Source organism: Aythya ferina, assembly GCF_964211825.1.
Source record: "Aythya ferina genome assembly, chromosome: 1".
Lineage (NCBI taxonomy): Eukaryota > Metazoa > Chordata > Aves > Anseriformes > Anatidae > Aythya > Aythya ferina.
Genome location: NC_140296.1, coordinates 34,494,517 through 34,502,585, shown reverse-complemented (window position 1 = coordinate 34,502,585; position 8,069 = coordinate 34,494,517). Strand labels below are relative to the sequence as shown.

At 42.3% G+C, this 8,069-nt stretch overlaps 1 long non-coding RNA gene across 1 annotated transcript; it reads left to right on the top strand.

Moving 5' to 3' along the window:
- Positions 1 to 1,579: 1,579 nt before the first annotated feature.
- Positions 1,580 to 3,782, top strand: LOC311420647. Its single transcript, XR_014684444.1, has 2 exons — positions 1,580 to 1,764; positions 3,695 to 3,782. It is a non-coding gene; the product is annotated as an uncharacterized lncRNA (long non-coding RNA).
- The last annotated feature ends 4,287 nt before the right edge of the window (positions 3,783 to 8,069 follow it).

Here is an 8,069-nt window from a genome sequence, read left to right as displayed (position 1 = left end):
CATCCCTGGAAGTCTTCAAAAGACGCTTAGATGTAGAGCTTAGGGATATGGTTTAGTGGAGGGCTGTTAGCGTTAGGTTGGAGGTTGGACTCGATGACCTTGAGGTCTCTTCCAACCTAGAAAATTCTGTGATTCTGTGATTCTGTGATATTTAACCATTGCAGAAAATGTTCAGAAAATTTCTGCATGTGAAGATGATTGCAAAAGTCATCTTTCTGTGGTTTCATTTTTCAAGATGACATCACTATGACCAGAGATCTCCTCATGAGGGCTGAGAGTGATGAGAGGGTAGAGGCAGGGCTGACTCCAGCCTCCTGAGGTCAATCCTGCACTGCATAGGGCATCAGCTTGCAGTTGTGCAGCACAGCATGAGAAGTGTAGGCTGTCCTGTCTGGATACAGTCCTTAAGCCAAAAGTATGAGAGCCATGGAATGAGGTTGCTGAAGACCCCCGGGCTTGTCTGGGTTGAACTGGCAATGCTCCTGGGCCTCCTGATCATAGGAAAATCTTTGGTTCTTTGTAGCTGGATGGTTGTAGCTGGACCATTTACTGGATGCAGAGGGAAACCTTAATACAAAAGATGAGGAAAAGGCGGAGGTGCTTAATGCCTTCTTTGCTTCAGTCTTTAGCGGCAACAGCAGTTGCTCTCTGGATACCCAGTACCCTGAGCTGGTGGAAGGGGATGGGGAACAGAATGTGGCCCTCATTATCCACGAGGAAATGGTTGGTGACCTGCTACGGCACTCGGATGTATGCAAGTCGATGGGGCCAGATGGGATCCACCTGAGGATACTGAAAGAACTGGCAGAGGAGCTGGCCAAGCCACTATCCATCATTTATCAGCAGTCCTGGCAATCAGGGGAGGTCCCAGCTGACTGGCGGCTAGCAAACATGATGCCCATCTACAAGAAGGGCCGGAGGGTAGACCCAGGGAACTATAGGCCGGTCAGTTTGACCTCAGTGCCAGGGAAGCTCACGGAGCAGATTATCTTGAGTGTCATCACAGGGCACTTGCAGGGCAACCAGGTGATCAGGCCCAGTCAGCATGGGTTTATGAAAGGCAGGTCCTGCTTGACAAACCTGATCTCCATCTATGACAAAGTGACGCGCTTGGTGGATGAAAGAAAGGCTGTGGATGTGGTCTACCTTGACTTCAGCAAGGCTTTTGACACTGTTTCCCACAGCATTCTCCTCAAGAAACTGGCTGCTCTTGGCTTGGACTGGTGCATGCTTCGTTGGGTTAGAAACTGGCTGGATAGCTGGGCCCAAAGAGTCGTGGTGAATGGAGTCAAATCCAGTTGGAGGCCAGTCACTAGTGGCATTCCCCAGGGCTCGGTGCTGGGGCTAGTCCTCTTTAATATCTTCATCGATGATCTGGACGAGGGCATCGAGTGCACCCTCAGTACGTTTGCAGATGACACCAAGTTAGGTGCATGTGTCGATCTGCTTGAGGGTAGGAAGGCTCTGCAGGAGGATCTGGATAGGCTGCACCAATGGGCTGAGGTCAACTGCATGAAGTTCAATGTGGAGGAATGGTTAAGTGAAATAGGACATGTTGATGTTGGGCAGTTAAGAGGCAATGGGCTAGTGAAGTACCGTACTCAACTCACATGAGTCTGGCACGTACGCAGCTGGCTGAGAGCCAATCAAGATCAAGGACACGATGCCCTTGAGCGATTGGGAAAGTCCCTAAGGCGGGACGGTGGCTAAAAGAAGGAGGAACTACCTGAAAAGAGCGGGAAGTGTTAGCCAATGCTGAGCTTAGTTTTTGCAATCTGATACAGTTTTTTGAACAAACAGAGTGGCGTAAATTCGGAGATAAATTGTTTGATGACCTTGGAGAACAGTACACATCAGGCTGAGCAGAGAGTCGCTGCTGCCGCTACAGAGCGACTGGGATTGCCGGGAAGTGCTGGAGCTGGGCATTGCCCACTGCCGCCTTCGGAGAGAATGATAACGCTGCCTTGGGGCTACGGGGCAATGGGAGCCTCCCCACCCCCCTCAGTCACCGCCACGAGCAGCGCTGCGCTTGGAGCTCACCGTGTGGCGAGTCGGCACAGAGCAGAGGGACGGACATCAGGACCCTGCAGCCTGTCTGACGTAACCATGGAAGCAGCGGCGGCTGTGCTGCTTCTCTCTGGCATGTTTTTGATCTGTGGAGACCGTGCATGGCAAGGAGTACCAGCCAATGCTTTTGGAGGACCGTGTTACCTAGGGCGACTCACACTTTTCGCTCCAGATTTACACTCATGGCAGAACTCGACAAGGAGCAGAAGAATTAAACGAGAACTAAAAACTTTGGGTTCTGACTGTAATGATGATGTAGAATTGTGGGGTCCAGCAGAAAGATTCTTTGCTTCTTTGGTGCCTGGTGTGGGAACTGCACACGCTTTGACTAATAAGCTTGCTTGTTGGGCTGTTAAACAATCAAATGTAACAACACAAGTTCTTTCTGAAATGTCACAAGATATGGAGAGTCTAAGACATACTGTATTGCAAAATAGGGCCGCTATTGATTTCTTATTGCTGGCTCAGGGACATGGGTGTGAAGATGTAGAAGGAATGTGTTGCTTTTATCTTTCTGACCATGGTTAGTCAATTCACGACCAGTTGAAACGGTTAAGGGATCATACACAAGAAATTGTAGTACAAGATAGTTGGTTTGAAGGTTGGCTTAAATCTGTTTTTGGGAACATGGGTGGATGGGTTTTCTTAGTTAAAGAGGGACTTCGCTTTCTACTGTCGTGGTTTAACCCGACCGGCAGCTAAACACCACGCAGCCGTTCGCTCACCCTCCCCCCTCCCTCTCTGGGACGGGGGAGAGAAATGGAAAGTGAAGCCCGTGAGTTGAGATAAAGACAGTTTAATAAGACAGGAAAAAAAAATAACAAAATAATAATAACAATAATAATAATGATGATACAATGGTGATAATACGAAAGTAATAATAGTATGTACAAACAAGTGATGCACAATGCAATTGCTCACCACCCGCTGACCGATGCCCAGCCTAACCCCGAGCAGTCCGGCCCCCTCCCCCCGGCTAGCCACCCCTATATATTGTTTAGCATGACGTCAGATGGTATGGAATACCCCTTTGGCTAGTTTGGGTCACCTGTCCTGGGTCTGTCCCCTCCCAGCTCTTACTGCACCCCCCAGCCTGCCCGTTGGCAGGACAGAGCAAAGGCTGAGATGTCCTTGGCTTAGTATAAGCACTGCTCTGCAACAATTAAAGCATCGGGGTGTTATCAGCACTCTTCTCATTCTAAGCCAAAACACAGCATTCCACCAGCTACTAGGAAGAAAATTAATTCTGTGCTAACTGAAACCAGGACACTACTTATAATTCTATCGATTATAGTTGCTGCACGTATAATCCTTAACTGCCTAACTAAGAAACTAGAGCAACTCACAGAGAAGGTATTTGTAGCGCAAAATAAAAACGGGGGAATTGTGGAGGAATGGTTAAGTGAAATAGGACATGTTGATGTTGGGCAGTTAAGAGGCAATGGGCTAGTGAAGTACCGTACTCAACTCACATGAGTCTGGCACGTACGCAGCTGGCTGAGAGCCAATCAGGATCAAGGACACGATGCCCTTGAGCGATTGGGAAAGTCCCTAAGGCGGGACGGTGGCTAAAAGAAGGAGGAACTACCTGAAAAGAGCGGGAAATGTTAGCCAATCCTGAGCTTAGTTTTTGCAATATGTATGAGTTGACTATGTTCGAACTAGATAAAAGGCGACAGAGCTATCCATTAAAGTTGAAGTTCATTGTTCACTCATATTGAGCGTCTGTGTCTTCCTCCCGTCGACAACAGTTCAACAAGGCCAAGTGCCGGGTCCTGCACCTGGGGCGCAATAACCCCAAGCAGAGCTACAGACTGGGAGAGGAATGGTTGGAAAGCTGCCTGGCAGAGAAGGACCTGGGAGTACTGGTTGATAGTTGGCTGAATATGAGACAGCGGTGTGCTCAGGTGGCCAAGAAGGCCAACGGCATCCTGGCTTGCATAACAAGCAGTGTGACCAGCAGGTCTATGGAAGTGATTGTCCCCCTGTACTTGGCTCTGGTGAGGCCGCACCTCGAGTACTGTGTTCAGTTTTGGGCCCCTGGCTACAAGAAGGACATCGAGGTGCTCGAACGAGTCCAGAGAAGGGCAACGAAGCTGGTGAGGGGCCTGGAGAACAAGTCCTACGAGGAGCGGCTGAGGGAGCTGGGCTTGTTCAGCCTGGAGAAAAGGAGGCTCAGGGGTGACCTTATTGCTCTCTACAGATACCTTAAAGGAGGCTGTAGTGAGGTGGGGGTTGGTCTGTTCTCCCACGTGCCTGGTGACAGGACGAGGGGGAATGGGCTAAAGTTGCACCAGGGGAGTTTTAGGTTGGATGTTAGGAAGAACTTCTTTACCGAAAGGCAAAGAAGTTGTTAGGCATTGGAACAGGCTTCCCAGGGAAGTGGTGGAGTCACCATCACTGGAAGTCTTTAAAAGACGTTTAGATGTAGAGCTTAGAGATATGGTTTAGTGGGGACTGTTAGTGTTAGGTCAGAGGATGGACTCGATGATCCTGAGGGCTCTTCCAACCTAGAAATTCTGTGATTCTGTGATTCTGTAATATGGTTCACAGACCCTTTAGCATACATGTATATATGTGCTTTTAACATTTTTGCATTTCTCTAGTGCAAGGAGTGTTTTTGTTTGTCTGTTTATTTGTTTTTCAGTATTCTTTAATAGCCAATTTTTAAAAGGGGAGTGTCAAAGAAATTGCTATTGTGGTATAAATGCCTAGATTGGTTCCAGTTTTTATATGTGCAATAGCTGAACTTGAGTAGACTTATTTTTAACCTTTTTATTTAAATTAGATCAAGATAAGGTTTACACCAATGTAGAGATATCTACAGGCTTGTCTATTTCTTTTTATTTATTTATTTATTTTTAATTGCAGATAGGCTATGTCATTTTAATGTTACACAGTGATAGAATAGAGCTATTTACACACATAAAAGGCATATTTCAGATTAATTTTAGGCTGTTAAAATGGATTTTAGCTAGCTAAAATAAATAGACTTATTTCATGTTAAAAGTATCAACAGTACCTAAACTGTGTTAACTACCCAAAAAAAGCTGACCCAAAAAAGTAAAGGTGTTAAACATGCCTATGAGAAAATGCTTTAGTTTTATGAAGCTTTATTCTTTGCACATAGGTTCCTCTATAACAAAGAAGTAAAATTCTGGTTCAGTTTATTTTTAAGTGTATTCATCAGATATAGGCAAAAGAGCTCAATATTTTATTTTTGTGTTCCCCTACTGCAGCTTTGGTGAGATTTCTGATGGGAAACTCACAACAAGGATTAACTGTTGTGATTAACTGTATTGTTGAATGATAATTTAGTTCTTGCTAAGGTAATATTTAGGAAAAAAAAAAAAGTTTTAAAAAATGAAGGATTGTTTCAAATAGGTGTAGTAGGGAAAAAAATCTCCATGTAAACAGAAACCAAAACTAAGTTTTGTACAATAAAAACTGTTAAACTCTTCTAAAAGAATGGGGTGAATTACTGGAGAAATAATATTAAAATAGTAATTTCTTTACTTGACAATACTGGTATTTAAAGATTATGAACTATTGCTAAATTTTATTATCCATTTCTTCATGTTTTAGGGAATTTTACTGTTTCTGAATATGAGAGAGAAAACAATTAAAAAAGGTTTATCTCTAGAAGTATATAATTAAAGTATTTTAGAACAATTAGTATGAATTACAGGCTTCTCTAAATTTAAATATAAATATATATATAATAAAATAAAAGATATATAAAAAAAGAAATACACAGTAATCTTCAAAAGAAAAAGATAGATTTCACGGGGCATCTGTTTAGCCAGCTCTAGTGAAAAATTGCATTCGGCTGTAAAATATCAATATGTCAGGCACATTACTAATATAATTTTTATGACAGCATAACATATTGTGAAGACATGATCCTTTTCCATTTCCTTCAGCTTCATTCAGCTGCTTCTCCGATTCACAGATCCTCTTTTAGTGGACTCATTTTCTGGTGAAAAAATAAAATCCCCATGCCAGCAATTTAGGCTAACCAACATCTTTGCCTATATCCTGCAATTACTATTACACTCTTAAGTATTCTGCAAAACTGCTACTATCCCAGTGTTGCCCAGATGGTATCACACACTAAAGGGGATGTTACTGAATCCAGAATTTCTGTGCTGCAGCTACCTGTAGGAAATCAGACTGCGGTATGCAGAACAGAGTGGATTTATGGGGAATTTTAAAATACCACTGTATATATGTATTATTTGGTACAGGCAGGAAGAAGTAAATTCTCTAAAACTCCTTTTGAATTATGCTGCTACAAATTGCACCTCCACACATGTAACCCATCACAAATTTATGAAATAATTATAATACTAGTAACAATAAACAACTTCCTTGCAGTACATATATACATGCCCAAGTAACACAAATTGAATTCTTTTATTTTTTCCTCTTACGATCCCTTCCTCATGTCACTCATAATTTCCTCAAATCACTCACTCATTTCCTTATTAACACTCTCTGTCCTTCCATAATTCCTTCATATCCAGAGGTATGCAATTTCACTATATAACAAAAGAAGGGACTTTCAGCCAAAGCTGCCCACTCTGTGTTTTCAATCATGGCAGCAGGGTTTCTTTGAGACCAGAAGATGGTGGGAATCTTACAGAGATTGTAAACAACCATACCGATACCCTCATCAGGTCCCTAGTCAAGTTTCCATCTTTTCTCACTTAGATACGCTGGACAGCTCTAAACTCTGCAACAGAATTGCATAACCTTGTTGAAAATCTCCTCATCCTTCCCATCAAATCAGGCCTGCCTTTCCACAGCATAATATGAGCAGAAGCCCAGCACTCACATATTCAAAATGGGGTCTCTAAAGCAGCACTGCTCTGTTGTTCTTTTCCTCCACTGAGCTCTAACACTGTGAGGTGATTCTCATTACCTAGTTAAGGGATTACTCTTCCCAAACTGATTCTTAAGGTCTTCCTCTGACCACTGGTATAGGTAAGAATTTTATCTTGAGAAAAAAATGAGAACAGGATTTTTTAGTCTTCCCTTTGAGACATTACACTGATAGTGTGAGCTCATTCATAGAAAGGCATAATAATAATGTTAAGTGGAACAAATAATTTTACTAATGTTTTATTATATGCAGACAGCAGTATACAACTAGCTCTTCTGGAGAAAAGTAACAGGTAATGAACTATTAAAAAATGAAACTAATCAACAGGAAATCTGTGTTTTAAGCTAGGAAATCTTTCATTTTTCTGTAGATGTAAACTGCGAAACTCAGCCATTCCCACTATTTTTCCTTCTTCTTCTTCTCCTCTCCTCACTGGCAATGTGTGCTGGCAGACCTGTTTGTTTATATTTTAAAGACTGCTAAATAACTTTGGATAAAAACTTGTAATGAAAAATAAAAATTGGTATACTATTGTGGTGGGTTGACCTTAGCCAGCTGCCATACACCCATCCATCTCTCACTCCCCCTCCTCAACAGGGTAGGGGGAGAAAATGGAAAAGACTGTGAGTCAAGACAGAGGTAGGGACATCACTTGCTGTCAAAGGCAAAACAAACTCGACATTCAGAAAAATAATTTAATTAATTGTCAGATAAAATAGATTTGATTAGTGGGAAACATTGTCAATCATAAAAGTATTATTACAGTCTCCAAGATATCTGTTATATTTGCTAAGGACATCCCCTCCCTGAGAATGTGTCATTTTATTTTCTTTTTATTTAATTCAAAGAGAAAATTTTATGTTTTTGCTTTCAGAGAAGAAAAAAATGAAAAACTTAGAAACATAATTTATGGACTCAAAAAGAGAAAGCAAACAAGAAGAGTTTAAATTTTATTCTTTATAGATTCTCATTATTCTGAAACAATCTCATGAGTTTTGAATGCATGTGGTTGATTATAGTATGATCTTTATGGTAAGATCACCCATCTAATCGATCAAGGGAAACCAGCTGATGTGATCTTTTTGGACTTCAGCAAAGTTTTCGACACAGTTTCCCA